Raw genomic sequence first — 21,472 nt, forward strand, 5'->3', positions numbered from 1 at the left:
TCAAAAGTCTGCACACAGTTCTTGTTATGGCCATTTTTTTTCATATCCAGATTTAAACTACGGATCCATTTACACAGTAGAAGGAAAGCTGTAGGATTTTCAAGAGGTTAAGTTCCAAAACCCTTTCCAGTGTCTTGGTCTGTACAAGGATGCATGCTGGTATGTGTGTATGTCTGCATTCGGAAGACAGCAGAGGTGATGAGAAGGAATACACGTTTGGGCTTTCTTCCCAGTTAATGTCAGTTGGCATCACTGCATTGTGTATTTGTGTCTATTTATACCCACTGAGGAGCTACAGTTATGGCTTTATGCAGGAAGCTAAACCTAAGAGCTATTAACAAGCCTAAGCAGTTGAATTCAATGCTCAGGGGCAGGGGGGACAGTTCTGATACTAACTGGGAGGAGGGCTAGACTTGAGAAATAGTAACAGGAGACAATTTTCACCTTATTACTCACCTTATGGAAACCAAGCCTTTTAAAATATGCCTCATGATAGAAGCCACAAAATGTTATTAATGAAGGAAAAGGCTCTCTGGGACTTAGAGCAGCTTTCAGTCCTGGAAAGCAAAAATACACACAGACTTCTCTATTTTTCTTGCAGACAGCCCCAGATCAGAAACGCCTGACACCAAACTTGCCAAAATTGTTCAGACATGCTCAAAACCAGAAATAGAAATGGATTGTAGTCCCAGAAATGAGAGGGGTCAGAAGCTACTAACCAGAACCTTTCTTTGATCTCTTTTACAGGTAACTTAGTTCCTGGATAAACCTCATGCTCAGCATCCCCTAGAGAGTGGTGAGAGACAGGAATCCTGCATGGAGAAACTAAGGCAGGCAGCTGCGAAATGACTTCTTACAGTCACACTGCGGGTCAGGAGCAGGACTGCAAAGGAAATCTGCATCTCCTGGATCCCAAGGGCATAGAAATGCTGAAACGGAGGTTACGCAGAGCCTGCAGGAAAGAGCTGAAGTGAGGTAAAAGGCCTGATCTGTCATCAGCTTGCTCTCCCATGCCTCACTCCAGAGCAGCAAAAAAGCAGATTACAAGAGGGCAGAATCCTTCCCATCCCTCCCAGCTGGGGCTGGAGCTGATGTTTCTTCTCGTCATCCAGCAAAGCCCATTGCCCGGCTGTGGTGGCCTCTGCTCTGGAGCTCAGGTGCAGGGTGGAGAAGGTGAAGACAGGATTCCTGCATCTCCAAGCAAGGAGACAGCTTCCAATTTAAAGGGAAAAAAAGCACAGAGGGAGCTATGCGGTCCCATCCCCAGCAGCAACTGCTCCAGCCAGAGCTACTTCCCACCATAGTGTTGTTTTATAATCACATCTAAGCTGTAAACAGTCTTCCCTCTGGTACAGCTCTGTCCCTCCAAGCCTGTTGCAGGGAGGCCTGGTAAGGGTTTGTCTGAATCTGGACTCAGCATGCAAGCCTCTGGCAGAGAGGGAAAAAAGCTTTCTTCAGGAGCTCACATCCAGATCTCAGTCTCAGTCTAGTTATTATTCACAACAGATTTGCCTGGAAATGACTACAAACATGAGCAAAAAGTACCAGACTCTGAGGATGAGCATGCAAGCAAACTTCCAGGACAAAAACTCTGCCTGTCCTGCTCTTTTTGGGAGAGGCTGGAAAGGCACAGAAGCCCTTTTCTCACTGTCGTCTAACAGTATGGAACTAAACCACCCAGGACCTAATGCAACTCCCAGGCATGAAATTTCCTTTAATATCTGGCCTCTTATATTCACCTTTTCAGCAGTCTGATTTCTAAGTGGTGCACAGAGTTCATAAATGGTCAGTGGAGCTCTATGAGCACTTTACCGATGGGAAAATTACACACAACCAGCAGCAAGCTGCTGGGTGCTATCCATTGATTACTCATTTGTTACAACACAGGCCCCTTTCTACCACTTATAAATAAAAAACATGCTATAAAATGTAACTCTCTTGGAAAGCATGGAAGTGCATGCAGATGAAATTCTTTCCCAGACATGGAGGTGACCTGTATTTACTGTAAACATTATCCCACATGTATATTTGAAAATGAAACAAGGGTTCCAGGCAGAGCTTCCCTGCAGTTGGAGGTGAAGTCCGGTGCCAAGGCTTGCTCCAGCCCCACTTTCACAGAAAACCCCAACTTTCTTTGGATCACTCTGTACGTGTTACAGACAGGGTGGTGGAAAGGTTCATTTGCACAGACATCAGATGAGGCTTACTCACAAGTGTTACTCACCAGCCACTTGCTTTTGGGGAAGGAGAAGTTCAAGCCCCGTTCTTTGCTCAGACCCAAGGAACAGCCGCAAACAACCTTCAAGTGAAAGGGCTGGGTTCGATTCAAGCCCATGTACCCTGCGGTTTGTATAAAGAAGCAACATCAGTTGGAAGGAATTTCTCTCAGCTGAAAGTCAGGAAACACATTTATGACTCTCAAATGGTCTAGGTATTTCTCAATAAGCACAAAGATAGTTCTCTAGAGAGAGGAGCAGGGGGAATCCTTCCCTGCTGTCAGGTGTTGGCTATATGACTAGCAAACCCTGTTCAGCAAAACACCCTGACTGCATGCACAACCTCAAACGGCATAAGCTGTCTGTAACAGGTGGCTAAGCCATGCCTCAGTGAATGAAGATCCTAGCGAGTAAATTCTCTGTGAAGGAGTTACTAAGGAGTTGCTAACTATTGTTTGCTATATATGTTGTACTGACTGTGGGTTTTTTTTCACTTGTGTAAATGAGAAAAGGAGGCATTTGGCATTTTTAGGGAGGGTATGGAAACTCTTTTTTCAGGAATGGCCCTACCTGCCTTTCTTTGCTGCCTGCCTTTTCTGATGCTCAGCATAAGCGAGGAGTCAGAAGTCTGACTTGTAGATTTAACCAGCATCCCATTCCCTTTATGTGGGCTTGCAATTCCCAGTCAGGCTTTTGTATCCTAAACTCATATTCCAGGTGAACAAAACCAGACACTGCCAATTTGAAGTTTGAAGCTTGCCCCATTCTAAGAGAGGCTCAACAGGAAACTCATCTTGCTTCAACCTAAAGTTTAGGAGGTCCTGCTGACATTAAAGAATGCCTGGATCTAGATTCAGCTCAGTCCTATCTGTGCAAGAACATCTGCAAACACAGAGCTGAAGCCTGAGGGCACTTGTATGACAGCCTCTTCTCCTGGGCTTCCCAGCCCAGTCCCATAGCTTTGAGAGAATGAGGATCCAATTAGCCTGTAGAGTATAACCAGTTGTCCTTGTGGCTGTCAGTATAAAGCAGCGTAGAGAGTTCTGTAAATGAAAAATTATCTAAACCACATTTTAACTAAAAAATACAGAAGAAAGGGAAAGACCATTTAAAATATTCCTCCCCTGCTATATAGACTCTGTTTCCTATTAAAGGCAACTGTATGCAGCATTTCTGCTTCCTGTTGTGTAATATGGAATGTTAAAAATCCCAATAGCACTTAAGAAGTTATTAGAAAGTCCAGAGAGTTTTCTATTCCCAAGAAATCTCTCCCAGTGAGAAGCAGGAAAAGTTCCTGTTGAATTTACAGCAAATACCTCAGACCCTATGTAATATTTATGGTCTTCCTCTCATCTTATCCAGGCTGGTTTGCTGTTTTGCTGCTGTGAAAGAAAAGCCTGTTTCAATGGTTAAAGGCTGTGACGCTCACTTTGAAGCATACTGAAGTGGATATGATAGCCACAGGAAATGTTCCAGTCTCACTGGAGTACCTCAGAGATGTATCTCGCCAAATGAGAATTCTCTAATCTGATTCCCAGGAAAAAAAATCACAGTAAGTTAATGAAGAAAGAGAAAGAAATGTGACATATCTGCATTCATGGCTTGCCAGATCAGGATTCCAGGAAAGCCAGAGGAAAAATTCCCATTTGCTTTCATGGGAATAGGATTTTGACCCCAAAGAACTCCATTCAAAGACAGTTATGCTACATTCTTAAACACTGTGAGAATTAGGTGGTATCCATTTGCATTAAACAGAAGCCACTGCATGATATGATGTGGATGTGTATTTGTATGGTCACAGGCTACAGACACTATAGCTCTTCTTGTTAGCAGATCTCTGAAATGTCTCATAGGGGCAGTGAAACAATCTAGTAGTGTTGTCCACCACTTCATTCCTGAGTCAAGCCAAGATGCCACCTCCAAATTGCTGGTTCAGTATTGCTCCACATATAAAAGTGCCTGAGCTGTAACAACTGCAGAATAAATTTCTTCTCAAAAGTTGCTCTAACTTTGCTGCCTGCAGAAGAAATGAACTCACAGTGGAAACAGTTGAGTATTCAAACCTGTTGGAGAGAGAGGAGATAAAGGAAGGATGCTTCCTTTGGGTTGAGCTTGGTACAATATAGAAATGATAAACAGATGATGTATGTGTACTGACAGCTCCTTTAGTGAATATTTCTGCAGTCCTATTTACAGCCTAAACTTTCAGAATAGAGACTAGGGCTAAAAGTCCATGTTTACCATAATTCACATGTGCTAAGCACCCAAAAGCTTTCACTATTCCTTAGGGAAGATGCTGGATGCACAATGCTTTTTAAAATGTAGGCATTTTCTGAGGAGTTGTGAAGCTTGTAACCAGAAGGAGCATGTCCCAGTGGTGCTGAAGGCATCAGTCACATTGAAAGGTGAGGAAATGGGACATGGCACCTGGATGAAAGGGATGGAATGAGCAAAGAAGCAGCCAAGAGGCTAAAGATGAATCCTGGCTGTGAAGTCTGCTAGATGGTAGCATCAGCTCTCAAAGGGAACAGCCTGAGCCTGAGTCATTGGAAGGTGGTCCGAGCAAAGTCCTGGAAAACATTTCCAAGATTAACCTTCTCTGTTCTCTGTGGATGAGCGACACAACCCAACAGGTCACAACCCTGTCTCCTGCTGTCTCTACAAACACAGAGAAGATTATGTGGGAAAGAGAAACCCGCATTAGCTGTATCCTTGACGGCAAATTATAGTTCAGAATACAAAAAGTCCTAGGAACAAGAAACAGCAGGGGTGCTAAGCCTACATGTTCATTTTTAGTCTCCTTTGCGTATTCACACGTACACAGGAAGAGAGCTTATTGCACCAAATAAACCACAACCCTGCTTTAGACATGGACAAGTAGTCCCAAACGAGTTGAAGGTGATGTTGCAGGGAAAGAAAGAAAAATTTAGTATGATGTCTCAAGAGACATATAGAGTGGAGAAGATGCGAAGCCCTTCATCCAGAAGGCAAACTGATGGAAGAGCCATAGAACAAGAAGAAATAGTAGCTGTTCCACACTGAAAAGCAGAGATACTGAGGGAACAGGTAAAAAGATTAAAGTTGGTGTCTGGTTTTATTTAACAACCTCATTAATTCCTTGAGAATAAAAAGGAAGGAGTACATTCACATCTGAAATGACTTTGAAACATGCACCCAACATCCGTGTTGCACTGAGCACTCTGAAATATGAGGAGGGAACAGTGAAACAAGACTCAGTTTAGGGTAGTGAATGGGGGGGAGGAAAGGTGAATGGGCCGCATGGAGAGTGATCCAAAATACAGATATTCAGTGGAAGAAATACAATCTGAAAATGGGGATTGGGGTGGAGGTTATCATCTGAGACACAGATTTGTAAAACAGTAAGTGAAGATGGTTATAATTGATTTGTATGTAACTGCTGTGTGCATTAGAAATGGAACATCTCTGGCAAAGGGATCACCAGTGAGACTATGTGGAAATTACTGGTGATTCCAACCCTGAAGGGGAAAAAAGAACTCCAGCAGGTATAATAGGAATAATTAAGGGATAAATGCATATGATTATATGACACATTGAAATAGTTACATTTAGAAAACCCTTAAGAAAAGGTAAATTTACCCTTTGAGAGCTGTGATATCACTGCTCCAAGAACGTTCACAAGCCCCCACTAGGCACTGGGTATTCGTTCAGGAAAATATTCCACATCTCAGCCTTTCATAACCCTAGTAAGAGACGTAGGATGTGGGACAAGGCAACCACAGTGCAGAGATACAGTCATCGATACTGAAGACATGTATCAGCGCTCTGGTATGCAAACCTCATCTTTAGCCAGGCTATACGCCTGCTTACCTATTAACTAGGTTTTAAGATTGCATCTGTGAGTTTACTCCTTTGGTGACATGGGGAGAAGCTGAGTTTAAGGAGAAATTGTCCGTCTCTGCATATGAGATCTTCTGACTTGTTTATAGTTTTCTTTCCTGGGGTGGTTTTGCTGCTCATGGCTGTCAGTTACAGTCAGAGCATGCAGTGAGAAGGAACTGATGAAAATGCTGTTTGGGATATTCACTGGAATATCAGAGCACTTCAGTCTAGCAGCCCAATTAGACTAGATGAAGCACTTGAGGAACAAGAGCTTAATGCAGGAAGCAAGTCTGCACGGAAGAAAGCAAAGACTGGCCTGGTTCACATCATCAGCAAATCCTGCACCCCCGGGAATCTTGGATTTATCCAACACTCTCCATGGAAGCAGGATCTGAGCTGGGGTCTGGGCTCTGTTGGCAGTAGATATTACGTGGTTCAGGCCATTTAGACAACATGGTGTAAGAGAGCTATCTTTCAAGCAAGATGTTTGGGAATTTCTTGTGGGACTAATGCATTGAGAGTTAGCCAGAGAAGTGCTGAATTCAACATACATTCCTCTCACCACCTCATTACCTCCCAGCCATTCTGCCTCTTGTTTGTTTAAATGGAGCTCCTGAAGACAGAAGATGCTCATTAGGAGCCTGGTATGATAAACATAGCACTTGTACACTTGCCTAATTTGATACATCTGATGAGCCAGAACTTCATAAATGCAAACTTCTACCAAAATTACTTAGACTCGTTTTCTGTCTTCCTCAGTATATTCTATGGGCTGATCTCATGACATTCTCCTTTGTGCCAGGCTTTTTGTGTATCTGAACTTTCTTTTTCCAGTAGAAGCCTCCAAGCTGGGCTCTTCTCAGGCACTTTACACATATTATTTCACTGCTTCAGGGGAATGGTTCAAATTATTATTTTTCAGCTGAGATGCAAAGACTAATTCATTCAAGACCACTTTTTTGTGTGTGACAATGCAGATTCCTTTGTGGCACTTGAGGAGATAGAATGCATACAAAGTGCTGTGGGAAAACCAGGGAGCTAAAAGCAAGCATTTGCACACAGGAAACAATTGGTGCTCTGCAAGTAGAGTGAAGTTATGTGCTTTCAAATGTATCCTATGTACTCTTTGGGGATAACCTAATTGTCAACTTCGGATGATGGGAGAGAATACAAGATACTAGACACTGAGTAGGAATAATGAGTGACAGATATAAACCTGAGCAGAAATCCTTTGCTGATACTAACCAAATGAAGCCAACAGCACTAGTCAATGCCAAGAAATTGGCTGCTGATTTTGTGGCCAAGCAGCATGACCACCCTCAAAGCTGCTCCAGCAGTGAGGATCAGCATTATGTCATGAAGCTCAGGAAGTGATGTTAGTCCTTTGCCTTGAAAACCAGCCGCCTGTGTCTCTTGCCAGTCATTGTTGAGCCAAGCAGCTTAGGAGCTGGGGTGACATGGACCTCCTATCTTCAGCTGTCTGCCCTGGAGGGAACATGGAGGGGTGACCTCCTACCTTCAGCCTTCCACTCAGGATGGAATACATTCAGGAGAGGGAAGATTGAAAGAGCAGCCTTTAGTGGGCCAGAGTAGGGCTGGGACGCCATGGCTTCGAGAAAGGCAGGAGATCTCTGCTCTGGCGTTTGTGCCAGGGATGATCTCACCTCTAGCTCATTGGAAACCAGGCTTAGGTGCTTCTGATCTTTCCTGGGATGGACAAACTGGACAGTGAGGCCTGGAGTTGGTCACATGCCAGGAGGCTCTGGATGTCATCATCCATGTGTCAGCATGCAGGGCTTACAGCTGCAGAGACTGCTTCATGGCTGTAATCCCAGAGAAGGGGTTCAGAGTAGCTGAGAGATATGCCAGGTAGATGCCTACAGTTAAATGCAGTGAATGTAGGTCTTAATGACAGCCCAGAAGATCAAAAGCAAGCAGCTGAGGCTCTGAGCAATACATGACTCTTTCTTCTCCTGCTGGCAAAGTGTGGCCAATGCTTAGGGCTGCACTCCCACCACTGATCTGCATGTCCTGGACACTGATGCAACCATATCTCATTGCCATGGCCCCAAATAGCAGTGAGGAAAGCAAGCTGCCCTGGAGGACACAAGAGAGATCACCCATAACAGTATGGCAAACAGCAAATCAGTGTAGGCAGTGGGATGTCATGGCACAAGGGGAAACATTTGGAAGGGTGAATCCAGGTTTATTTCCATCCACCACTCACAAAAGAAAAAAAGGCGGATCATTTCATGGCTGTAATCATGATATTTGACAAGTAGCTTAGATTCACTTACAAAGTAATCTTAGGAAGTAAATAGCTTTGTTCTGGTGCACTTAATTTAAAGCACTTGATATGCTTTAACACATTCTAGCAGATTGCACTTAATGTCTAAAAAATAAGGGTTTCCAATCTCCACAGAGAAGAAAAGTTGTACCAGCTATAAACTGTGAAAACTCACCTCCTTCAGCCAGTTCTTAGGGAGAAGAAACAATTCCTGTGCCTTAGGAACCAATGCAGCCAAAGGAACTTGAATTGCAATGCACCAAATACCTGGATGGATGTTTTGTAAACCAACTCATGTGTGATTCGAGAAGTCACAATAACAGCAAAGAAGAGTTAATGTAATAAAAATCATGGTCTGCCCGCACAGTTTATTAGGGGCCTCAGGAAAGGAGAGAAAAATAGAGGAAAAAAAAAAAAGACAAGAAGGAATCAGTTTGGAAAATACGATTGTTTTTGAAACGTTTGCCTAGCAACAGCCCAACAAATGCTGTAAGGATGGCTTTATTTCATATTCCCATTGCAATACCACAGAGTGTTTCGACACTAGCCAGCTCTCACTCTGAAATCCACCCTGGTGACCTCAGCTGCCCTGATCTGATCCTTGGGCATCCCATGGCTTCTATCACATCCCCTTCTCAAGCTGACTGCAGTGCTGCCTGGCCATGGGGGATCAGAGTTCCATCTGTTTCCGCTTGCCTACATTGCAACAACCTATTCTTCCCAGTTGCTCTTGCTTGGCACAACGGAAGAAAACAACTCGATGTGCCAATTTCCTTCCCTCTGCTCCCGGCGTCGCACTGATGCTTCCCAACTCTGTACACTTGCCTCCGCTTGACCTTGCTTTCCCAACAGGCTGTCTGATCTTGCCAATGAAGAAGCCAAAGTTAGGTCAAGTTCTTACCTCCTTTCTTGTTGGATGCAGGAAAGAAATCAAAGCCCAGGTAAAATCTCTTCCCCGTGGACTGCTGTTTACTTTTCCCATCATCTCACACATGCCGGTCCCCAGGCTTTGGGAACATGTCTTTGCTTTTCAGTTGGGAACATGACTTTGCTTTTCAGAGCAGGCTCATAAATTTGAGTCCAACAGCAGAAACAAATCAGGGAATTTAAACAAAGTCCACTGGAGCTGCTGGGAAAAGAAAGGCATTAATCTCTCAGAAATTTAGCCTGAAATGAGTTTCGGATCCATTTGTATCCCTGCTTTCCCATGGAGCTCAGATGCTGAGAGCATAACCAGTGGCCATGCTGCGAGAAGCAGACAGTTGTGTGCATGATAGAGAGATACAGGATGGCATACCACTTTCCCAGCTGCTTATGTTGCTAATGAGATGGGTATACCAGCATGTTCAAAACCGGGGTGGATTTAGGTGCCCCTGTCTCTTGCAGCTGCAAGGCACAGCTCAGCAATGGAATCTGAAGAAAACCTCAGACTCTTGGATCGCCTGCTAAGCTCTGTGCTCAGCAGGAGCTGTGAGAGGCAGTGTCTTGGGAGAACAGCCAGCTCTCAGAGCTCCTGCTGAGCTCTGAACTCCAAGGAAGCTGCAGTCCAGCAGTCTACATCCAAACATATCTCTCCTATCTACTTTCTTCTTTCCTTTGCCAATAGAACAGTGAGTCTCATCATAGGCACCAAGGGTAGAATCATAGAATCCCAGACTGATTTGTGTTGGAAGGGACCTGAAAGCTCATCCAGTTCCAACCCCTACCATAGGCAGGGACACATTCCAATAAATCAGGTTGCTCCAAGCCCAGTCCAACCTGGCCTTGAGTAGGAACAATTCAGCCCTTCAGGATCAGTGCTTTCTGCCTTGGTGCCTCACTGCCCCATTGGTCAACAGGGACAATAGCTCACCGCTATCTTACAGGGGTACTGTAGAGCCAGCAGTTTAAACACTGGGTATTCTGGTGATAGACACATCAATGCATGTTAGATAAAGATGCCACTGGAGACAAACTCCTAGCAGGAAGCATTTTGTGGGTCATCTCCTAATGTGCCCCATCAGCAGAGAAGCAGCACATGCCCAGGCAATGGCTGATGTGTCTGGAACAAAAGCTCAGCAAGGCAGACATGAGCATGAACTTGCTTCATTAGCTTACACACATTTGAAGCAAAAGCAGCTCAGTAGCTGTCGTTGGGTGGCCAAAACCTGCTTTTATGAGCCCAGCTGCATGGAGCTGGGACTGCAAGTTGCCACCTCTGTTCTCCAGGTCCAGGTCCTGCAGACTTGGTTCCACAGTAACTGGAACCAGATCTATGTACTTGCAACATGGATGTAGCCTTCATCACAGCAGCTCACACAATCACATTTCCATCGGCTAATACAGAGTATATGAAATGGAATTTCACCTGGCTTCATGCTTTTATGTTAGCTTTGTCCTAGCTGTCAAAAATCAGACACTTCCTAACTTAGCATAACATTTGCCAGTGCAGGGTTCATCCAGTTGCACTTTTTAGAACATTTTTGAGGTAGAAAAGTGACTTTACATGGGATTGTCTTGTTTTGCATCATGCTGCTATCATGGTTTGATCTAATGCTAGGAACCCAAGAGCTGGTTTTACCATACCACTGAATCATGGTCTTCATGTCCCTATCACAAATCAGAAGCAGAGGGGACAATAGCTAATTAGTTACTATCTGCAAAGCACCCTGAAGCCCACAGAGAAGCATGGCAGTAAGTGGTAAGTGTTACTTCTTATTCTCCGAGTTAACAGTCCTTTACTTTGCAGTGTATCTTTGACTGTAGCCATCATACTCTTCCTACCTTCCCAACTCCCAACCACAGAGAGTTACAATACAGAATACATCTGTTTCCTGTTTCACAAACTGCAATTGCACATTTCCAACAGGCACTCTCATCTGAGATTCAGAGGCAAGCAGTTTTATTTACAAGCAGTACGTGTTCCTGAACCTGTCTGTCTCCTTTGCATTGTACAGCCTGCTGAAAACGAATAGCAGAATATAGCAGAAATGACTTTCTGGTTTTTGGAGAAGTTTGCATCATCCCCCTTTTCTCTTACTGCTGTTAAAAGTAAATAGGTATCTGAGATACCCAGGTATATTTAACAGAAATAAATGATTTACACAATATAGACAGAAAAGACATGCAGCAACTATTTATACCTGCTATGAATATTCCTTAATAAGTTATTATAAACATTGTTCTTTGTCATGAGAACCTGTGGGCCAAGTAGGAGTATCATTGCACCACTGAAGCGAGGCCAGTGAGTAAAATCTTGGCCAAAAGAAAGTAGAGGTCAGAAGGTCCCAGTAACTTGGCTACAGGCTACATCACACACTTCAGCAGAAATCTCTCATGAGCATCATCTTTCACCTATCTGGAAGTGAAAGGAAATGTAAAAACCAAACACCCTTCATGTATACTATTGTAAATGATGACTTCGGGATGAGACTTGTGGCTGTGTATACCAGTGTAACAAGTCACCACTCTTGCCTACTGAGCCACAGCAATTTACTGTCAAGTAGAGAAGCAACACAGTCCCATTCCTGAAGATTTTCACCCAGTTTCTCTCCATCCCAGGTGGGGAGGCTCTGAGCACACCCTTACAGTATCTGCACCTCACCTGATGAGTGGTAATTTATTAAGCTGCTGAAAATCAGTTCTGCGTCTGGGCCCATCAGCTGTCATGCACTTGATGAAGTTATCCTAATCTGAGAGAATAAGCCAACGTGGTGGTATCCAGGCAGCACCGTCTGAAAAGGACACACTTTTTAACATACTGCACACAGAGGCAGGGCTGTTGCCAGCAGGCTTACAAACAGACAGGTTTTGCAAAATACACCTATTCAGGTCTGTCCAAGATGCTCTAGGACGAAGCCTGAGCACCCCACAGTTTAGGCTGTATATCACCTTCTGACAGAGGGGAGATACAGATGAGCTCTTAGGCAGAAGCTCTTCCCTGTGAGGGTGCTGAGGCGCTGGCTCAGGGTGCCCAGAGAAGCTGTGGCTGCCCCATCCCTGGCAGTGTTCAAGGCCAGGTTGGACACAGGGGCTTGGAGCAACCTGCTCTAGTGGAAGGTGTCCCTGCCCGTGGCAGGGGCTGGAACTGGATGAGCTTTAAGGTCACTTCCAACACAAACCAGTCTATGGCTCTATGATTCTGCTAACACTTTGGATGCAGACTAGAAGCTCTCTCTCCTGCCATGATGGTTAGCCAGTGAGGCTGAGAGAAATGTATTCATCTGACCACTCCTCTCCCTCTGCCTTTTGTATGCTCTGGTGCTGTTTAAAGCAGGACTACCACCAAACCCAGCACAGCTCCCTGCTGTTTCAAATTAAGCAGCTTGCAACTGATGGGCCCAGCCATGTGCTTAGGGATAAACATCTGTGCAAATATTTGCAGATGTGGGACCCTAATCTAGAGAACAATGTCAATCCCAGATACCATTTTGTTTATGAGTGTCAGTCCTGGGGCATTACTGAAAGCCCAAGGAGAAAGTCCGTGTTTCAAGATGCTTACAGTACCAAGGTCCTATCCCACAGCCTGTCTCAAGCAAGCAGCCTTTTACTCACGAGAGCAGTCAGAATCTACTATGCAACTAAAATCACCAGCTGCCATAGGATGGATGTGTTTTGCAAACAGAATTGGAAGTTGAAAACATGCAGGCATGCAGAAGTCCTGGCACTTTGCAGGACAAGAATTTGTAAATGCTTTGGCCAGCTCTAAGTCCATCCACAATAAAAACTCATGGGGACTGGCTGTGTATGGAAAGAGAAGAGAGAAAACAAACTGCTGCACAGGCCTGCTTTGCTTGAGAAAGTGAATTACTCGTCTCATTAGCTTCATGCTTTTTACGTAGCATGTTCCTTTCTACTTGCTGAGGCACCAAATGCAAACAGTTCCATCACTAATAGTCTCCATCCATGTTGATTTACAAGGCATCAGTGCTCTGCTACAAGCTTTTGTTTCTCCAATTCTTTCTCCCAGCTTCTGAGGTACAACATGGTCTTCCAAAAGATTTGCTGCTGCTTAAATGTGGAATAGGAGCCAAACCTCTGAACCTCAGGTGCACGTTGTTTATAAACCCTGCTTTTACCCCTCCAGCAAGCACACACAGCAGTTCTTCTTTGTGCCAAAATAAAAGCTACATCACCTTAGCTTTTAGTTTAGAAAACAGCATCCTGAGCTCTCAGTTTGGCTTAAGCCTCAGCATGCACAGCTTCATGCCAGAGCCTAATCTTTTTGAGAGGTAGTTTCAGCACGAACAAAGTCAGAGTGTTGCAATAGCGGGGAATCCATCAAGAAGAAGGGAGAACTGGAGGCATTCCTGAATTGCAGGTGACTGCCTGTGTTTTCCCAGGGCAGAAACCAGTGTTTGGGAGCGACAAAGTTGGCTTCATGTGTTCACAGAGATCTGCTGTGCACACAGTTTGCTGATGTTTCCCAGGCAGCTTTGCAGACGTGACAGGAATAAGGATGGGCCCCTCAAGACCACACTCACTTATAAACAACTCTCTTACTTGCAGTGGATAAACAACACTTCTATCTGCAGTAGCTCTGTTCCTGTTAGATGACTGGTACACTTGGATGGGTGTACTGGTCACTGAGTAAAAAGGTGGCTGGATTTGTAAGCCCAAAAGATGGTGGTGAATGGAGTTAAATCTAGTTGGTCACAACCACACTGTTTAATATCTCTACCAGTTATCTGGACAAGGGGACTGAGTGCACCTTCAGCAAGTTTGAAGATGACACCAAGTTGGGTGGGAATGTTGATCTGCTGGAGGGTAGGAAGGCTCTGCAGAGGGATCTGGAGAGACTGGGGGTTTCGATTGGGTATTAGGCAAGATTTCTTCACTGAAAGGGCTGGAAACAGGCTGCCCAGGGCAATGGTGGAATCACCATCCCTGGAGGTATTTAAAAGATGTCAAGATGTATCACTCAGGGACATGGTTTAATGGTGGGCTTGGCAGTGCTGGGTTAAGGTCTTTTCCAAGCTAAACAATCCTATGATTCTACCTAAACTCAGCTTGTCTGAAGTGTTTTCTGCAGAGAGTAAATCAATTAATGCCCTTAAAATACTGAGCATAATTTATGATGCATCACATTTCTGCAGTGAGAAGGTACACCATGCCCACACTGTGATGCCCTCTTACAGCAATGTGCCAGCTTCTGGGGAAAATTTTGGTCAAGATCTCTGCTGGATATGCAGCTTTGAATATGATTTTAGGGCAGGCAATGAGCTCTTGGGCCCTCACTTGTGATAGTAATGATTTTGCAAGAGAACAGTATTTTTATTTACCTCCTTTTTTTCCCTAAATATAACAAATTTTTTGTTGTTATTTCTTTCTTCGTTTTAGCCTAAATTTCCTCTCAGAGGAAGCTTTGATTCCCTGTGATTACACACACAGTTGCTGGTAGATTATAGAGGCTGGAGAGCTATAAAGATCCTACTTCTGTAGACTACCCAGACTTTAAGTTATATTTCAAGGGACCATACCAGATTTTGGGGGAAGGAAAGAGAAGGCGTTGTGTCAGATCAGCATTAATTTTAAGAGAAGAAAGGGGGGAATCTTTATGTGTGTTTTGTCTACTGCAATCAGGAAATGCAGCAGACACATCTCTTCAGCATCATCTGCTGTCCTTATTCATTCTCCTAGGCTGAGGCACACTGGAGAGAAAAGATTTTGCAGCCCCAGCAGAAATGTTTGTGCAATGTTTATCTGATCAGCTAAAGACTTGCTTTGGGAAGGAGTTCTAACACTTCATCACTCAGATGTAACTGAAATTCTCAGCGTCCCCTTATTATTTGCAAGAGAGACCTTTATTTAGAGAAACAAACTTTGTACCAAGAGCAAGAATTAGGATGAAGTCAGGGTGTTCACTGAAGTTTTGTTTATGATTTTCTTTTCCTGACCAAAGCTAGTGATGGGATTACATGCATTTCATGTTATCAGACACACTGTACTGTTCACCGCCTAAGCCATACCTGAAACGGTAGAAACCCCTATTTTTTACTGCTAACTGCAGAAACCATCTGCAGATGCACAGTCAGGTGTATGCTCTCCCTCTGCACAGAAAGAAAACCTGATATTAGCTCTTATTATTCCCTTCTATACCAAGAAGGAGACTGCACACTAGGGAAAAAGCACTACATGAATCTCTGTGCGAAAGGTATCAGCTTTTGAACATGGAAAACATGATGTGACTGTCAGAGACACGTAAGCAGCTTGGGAAGAAGCATCTTACTGATCTGCTCCATAGCTTACCAAGCTGTTTGACAGCCAGGCTCTGCTTCTGCGCTATTATATGTGATAAGGATGAAGCTTAGAAAAACCAACTCCTGTTATCATCTTTTTATACTACTCAGCATATCCTAACTTCAAGGTCAGACTACCAGAAAAAGATATATGGAAAGATTATAGCTTTCCAAGATACTAAGTGTGCCTAGTGTCCTTACCTCAAGTAGAACTGTGAGGATCTGCACAGTCATGTTCTGGGGTTAAATTTGCAGTGTGCATTGCCCAGTGATCTACTTTGATTTTAGGTGTCTCTAGCAGCCCAGCTACTTGATGCATTTCAATGGATGAATCATAGAATCACAGGCTGGTTTTGGTTGGAAGGGACCTTAAAGCTCATCCAGTTCCAACCCCTGCCATGGGCAGGGACACCTTCCACTAGAGCAGGGTGCTCCAAGCCCCTGTGTCCAACCTGGCCTTGAACACTGCCAGGGATGGGGCAGCCACAGCTTCTCTGGGCAACCTGTGGCAGCGCCTCAGCACCCTCACAGGAAGAGCTTCTGCCTAAGAGCTCATCTCAATCTCCCCTGTTCTGGCAGGTTAAAGCCATTCCCCTTTGTTTGTCCTTACAGTCCCTTGTAAAAAGCCCCTCTAAAACCATCTCCTTTTAAAGCTAAATATTGAAGTACTAGGACTGCAGTAGAGACTAAATCTGGGCTAAGTCCCTCCTAGCAATGCCTAATGCATACCAAGCATTCTCAAGACTAAGTGTGGGAAAGTCTCCCAAGAACTAGTGATGATCCCTGTAACCTCTATCAGCAATAACTTGCTTAAATACAATTAATTCCTGTAAAGCTCCTGATGATACCAGTTATCTCCTACAGATACTGTTGTAATCTTCAACTGCAGAAAGAATTCTTTCTTTATAACTTTCATGTTCTCTGTGGAGACCATTGTAATTTCTGCCTTCCTCCTTTTCGGTGTCACCAAGTTGCTCAGAATCTTCTCCCAAGTCTACTTCCCTTCAGCTTGCTTTTATCATTTTTTACTCTTTTCCCAAGAAATGGCTGTAATTTGATTGTATTGCTCCTGATATTGCTTCATCCATACAACTTTCACTGCTGAAGAAAATGAGACTGGAGCTTGAGCAATATGACTTCAGAGCAACAAACCAGATAACTGAGGCAGGATTGAGACAATATGATGCCTTCCTCTTGCGAAAGAGAAATAGAAATTGCTGAGGCTGTAAACAAGTGCTTCCTGGTGGATCAAACTCACACAACATTACAGGCACCAGCAAAGAACGGTTTCAACATACTCAGGGCTGTGGTGTTTAGCATTAATTTGGCATATTTTGCTTTTGCTGTGATTTTCAATCTTGCGTATTACCATAATTCTATGAGCAACAAGCACAGTGTGTTTTAATCTCAAAAGTTCCTCAAAGTTACTGAAATATTTGAAGCTGGTTGTACTTCATGGGCTGCATGAAAATATTCCTCCAAAAGCAAACTGGAGTTGAGATATAATTTTATATCATTTGTATGCTGGGCTGCATCAGAAAGAGTGGTGGGCTGACGCCAACCTCATGAAGTTTAACCATGCCAAGTGCAAGGTCCTACCCCTGGGTCGGAGCAATCCCAGGCACAGCTACAGGCTGGGCAGAGAAGAGATTCAGAGCAGCCCTGCGGAGAAGGACTTGGGGGTGCTGGTCTATGAGAAAATGAACATGAGCCAGCAGTGTGCACTTGCAGCCCAGAAAGCCAACCGTATCCTGGGCTGCATCAAAAGGAGTGTGACCAGCAGGTCGAAGGAGGTGATCCTGCCCCTTTACTCTGCTCTTCTGAGACCTCACCTGGAGTATTGTGTGCAGTTCTGGTGTCCTCAACATAAAAAGGACATGGAACTGTTGGAACAAGTCCAGAGGAGGCCACAAGAATGATCAGGGGACTGGAGCACCTCCTGTATGAAGATCGGTTGAGAAAGTTAGGGCTGTTCAGCCTGGAGAAGAGAAGGCTGTGTGGAGACCTCATAGCAGCCTTGCAGTATCTGAAGGGGGCATATAGGGATGCTGGGGAAGGACTCTTCATTAGGGACTGTAGTGGTAGGACAAGGGGTAATGGGTTAAAACTTAAACAGGGGAAGTTTAGATAGGATATAAGGAGGAAATTCTTTCCTGTTAGGGTAGTGAGGCACTGGAATAGGTTGTCCAGGGAGGTTGTGAATGCTTCTTCCCTGGCAGTGTTCAAGGCTAGGTTGGTCGAGGCCTTGGGAGATATGGTTTAGAGTGAGGTGTCCCTGCTCATAGCAGGGGGGTTCGAACTTGATGATCTTAAGGTCCTTTCCAACCCTAACTATTCTATGATTCTATGATTGTAGTGATAGGACAAGGGGTAATGGGTTAAAACTTAAACAGGGGAAGTTTAGATTGGATATAAGGAGGAAATTCTTTCCTGTTAGGGTGGTGAGACACTGGAATGGGTTGCCCAAGGAGGTTGTGAATGCTCCATCCCTGGCAGTGTTCAAGGCCAGGTTGGACGAGGCCTTGGGTGATATGGTTTAGAGTGAGCTTTTAATGAGGAGATTGCTGCAAATATTGAATGTGACTATCACCTTCACACTGAAAGGTGAATAAAAATATATAAAGAGGCAAAACCATTCTGCTTTGAGGTGAATAAAATATAAATGGAGAAATCAAGAAAACTATAACTTAATAAGCTGAAGCGCAGAGAAATGGAGGGACCTGCCCAAGGTCACCTAAGAAAGTCAATCAGATCCAGAGAGAATCATACAGTGTTTTGGGTTCGAAAGAACCATAAAGCTCATCCAGTTCCAACCCCCTGCCATGGGCAGGGACACCTTCCACTAGAGCAGGTTGCTCCAAGCCCCTGTGTCCAACCTGGCCTTGAACACTGCCAGGGATGGGGCAGCCACAGCTTCTCTGGGCACCCTCTGCCAGCACCTCAGAACCCTCACAGGGAAAACTTCTTCCTTATATCTAACCTGAACTTCTCCTGTTTCAGTTTGAACCCATTCCCCCCTTGTCTTATCGCTACAGTCCCTGATGAAGGTGATCCTACATTTACTCATTCTAACTTTATGTCCAGGTAAGAAAAACAGATATTTCACAGACAAAATATCAATCCCTATTAGCTGCTGTATCATTATTTTTGTGAGCCCTAGTGCCGGCTAGGATTAATTCAGGACATGTTGCCACTGGGCAGTGCAATGCCAGATGTACAGTGAGCTGACAATTAAATCTCATCCTAAATTTGACTCACTTCAAATCAGGAAAATATGTTGTCAAGTGTCAGATACATCTGCATTGATTTTCTTTAGCAATGCTTCAGGCTTCCTCATCTATCCATCTATTCCCAGTTTGAGTTCAGGGAGATCTGGCTTGCCACAAAGGCAGAGGAATTTGCTTGATCCTACATAGTAGCAAGAGGTACTAAACAAATAGCTTCCTGGGGCAATGTCAGCAGAAGACTGACAGAGGGTTTGCAGCTTAATATCAGAGAGTTTAGAAAATCTGAGGCTATACTAATTATTTGTTTCCATGGTATTACATCTGATACATGGCATACTGATAGGCTCTTGTTTTCTGATGAAAATCCATTAAAATAAACACACTCTGAATTTCTGTTCTTTGGTTTCCACCAGAAACGCTACAGAAGATGAGCAGCTTCCAATTCTGAATTTCATATTGGGTTGCATCTGTCTCTGCTCCAAGATGTAACAAGAGAATGAAAACTGTGTTGGCATTGCATTTGTCCAACATTGCTTTTCCTTGTGAGCACACTCCAGGATTTAGTATACAATTGTGAACCTTCCAAATTTACTTGAAGTCTGGATCTCTGCTAAGCAGATTCCTACAGATAACTGTACTTTAAGAACTAAGTTCCAAGTTTCCTAACAAAAAAAGTATCAGGGAAATAAAAAAGAAAAATATATTTCTAATTTATATCAAATTTTATTCTGAATTTATACACGGAGTTTTGGACACCAGTAAATGTCATCAGCACAATGGCATCCACCAGTACTATTCATCTATCAGTACAATTTACCTTTTGATTGGGAGTAAAAAGCCCTTCTGTCCTGCACCCTTTATTCTTGTGTTCGGATTTTATTCACTGATAAGGAAAATAAAGATAAATATAAATACTTCTACTACTTTTGCACTGGTACGTGCAGCACAGCTATGGAGAACATGTTTATCCTGTAAGGAGCAGTCTGGGAAGGAAATGGAGAACAAGCAGTCCTTGTGAGTGGGTGATTTGAACTCAAGTGAAATACAGCAGCATTTTCTTATCTATCCCCTCTGCTGAATTCACTTTGGCTTAAACCACCCCCAGGGAGGCTTCTCTGTGTGGAGAGGCTGAAGTCAGGGTTCAAACTCAGGCTAAAAGTGCAGTGGAAACTCACCCTATGTCAAGGAACAGTACAAAAACTTTATGGTTTTGGTGTCCACATCTCCAAGATGTCATAAGATATCCTAGTATTGCTAGGGAAAATATATTTCTGATTTTGCCAGTACTGGAGACTAAGCAGAATATATTATTTTCTAATGGAAGAAAAACATGTGGATGCATTGTTTTCAGAGAAAATACTATTTTCCATTGTTGGGAGGGAAAGGGAGTATTTTGGTAGAGCACAGTGCTAGTCTTTTTCCTCTGGCCTCAAAAAAAGCTTTACATAAAGTATCCCGATAGAGCTAGTTAGAACGATAAGCCTCATCTCCCTCTGCAGGCATCTTTGCATTGAGAATATCCCATACACAGAGAACTGCTCCCAGCCTGCCCACAAATGGAAAAGATACTCAAGGTGTTCATTTCAAGCAGCTAATTACCTGATCTAGGGAAACCTTGGAACAACCTGGTATAGTGGAAAGTGTCCTTTCCCGTGGCAGGGGTTTAGAACTGGATGAGCTTTAAGGTCCTTTCCTACCCAAACCAGTCTGTGATTAAACAGCCCTTGTCTCATTTTTGCCATGCGGTGCATGGCTAGCCCCCTGCCACTGAAGAACGTGAGCCTGACAGCTTAGCATGGACATAAAGAAATTATGGATGACAGCTATATCCAGACTTATCTAAACCAATCAGTGGTACTTGCAAAAGTTATGGTATGTATTTCAGGTTGAAGCTCACTTTTAATGACTGCAGGCTGAAAGAGCTTCCTGAAGCAGAGTATCTTGAGGACTGGTTCATAAAGTGCTTTCTACACATTCCTCTACAGCACTGAGCAACGACCACTCTTGTAAACAAGAAACTAGGGATGTGAACTGCTGGTCTAATCTGGGCTTGCAACCCCTAGTTCTTCAAGGTTTCAGGTGTGTATAAATACATTCATATACAGGTGTGTGAGTGTGTGTAGTTTAGTAGAGAAAATGAAGGGAAGATGCTTCTAAAAACTTACAGGCAATCAGGATATCATTGCCAGAGTTGCACTTAAGTCAAGCTGTTACAATTCTCAGTTTTATTTTGATTTTACTTTAATCCTGAAGAATCCTATAAAATGTACCTTCCTGGAAAACATAATATGAAAGGATCTTATTGAAGCACCTGCTGTCCTTGCCAATGAACTGTAAAAGGGGGAAGGACATTTGGAAACTAATGATCAGAGACTGGGCAGGAAGACTGGAAACTTTGCAGAGATGCTGTTCTGTTGTCCTGTCCTGTTTATCCTCTTTTCCTCTTTTTGCTCAGCTAGCCAGTGGTTAAGAAGAAATATGTTGACTCTTGTGAGTCACACTTACCAGAAACATTTTGCTTTGGGCATTTCCTTGTTGCCATGATCCTGGTCCCCATTCTTTCTGTCTTTCCCATTTAAATGGAAAGACACCAACTACTATGTGGAAATATTACCTGTTCTTGTATGAAGAGCACTGCATTGGTCATATTCAGACCTTTCCATT

The 21,472-nt window shown here is 43.8% G+C and overlaps 2 long non-coding RNA genes across 2 annotated transcripts in view; both read right to left on the minus strand.

Moving 5' to 3' along the window:
- The window catches only part of LOC133209409 (uncharacterized), a 360,513-nt gene extending 341,937 nt beyond the window's left edge, over positions 1-18,576 (minus strand). Inside the window, exon 1 of the long non-coding RNA XR_009724670.1 lies at positions 18,351-18,576. This is a non-coding gene — a long non-coding RNA (uncharacterized LOC133209409). The remainder of the gene's footprint in view (positions 1-18,350) is intronic.
- On the minus strand, positions 716-8,199 carry LOC133209389 (uncharacterized). Its single transcript, XR_009724667.1, has 3 exons — positions 7,294-8,199; positions 2,225-2,340; positions 716-952 (listed from the first exon to the last, which is right to left on the minus strand). It is a non-coding gene; the product is annotated as an uncharacterized LOC133209389 (long non-coding RNA).
- Positions 18,577-21,472: the final 2,896 nt, after the last annotated feature.

Source organism: Neopsephotus bourkii, unplaced genomic scaffold, assembly GCF_033783945.1.
Source record: "Neopsephotus bourkii isolate Nb327-2 ecotype Australia unplaced genomic scaffold, CSIRO-AGI_Nbou_v1 NB_335, whole genome shotgun sequence".
NCBI lineage: Eukaryota > Metazoa > Chordata > Aves > Psittaciformes > Psittacidae > Neopsephotus > Neopsephotus bourkii.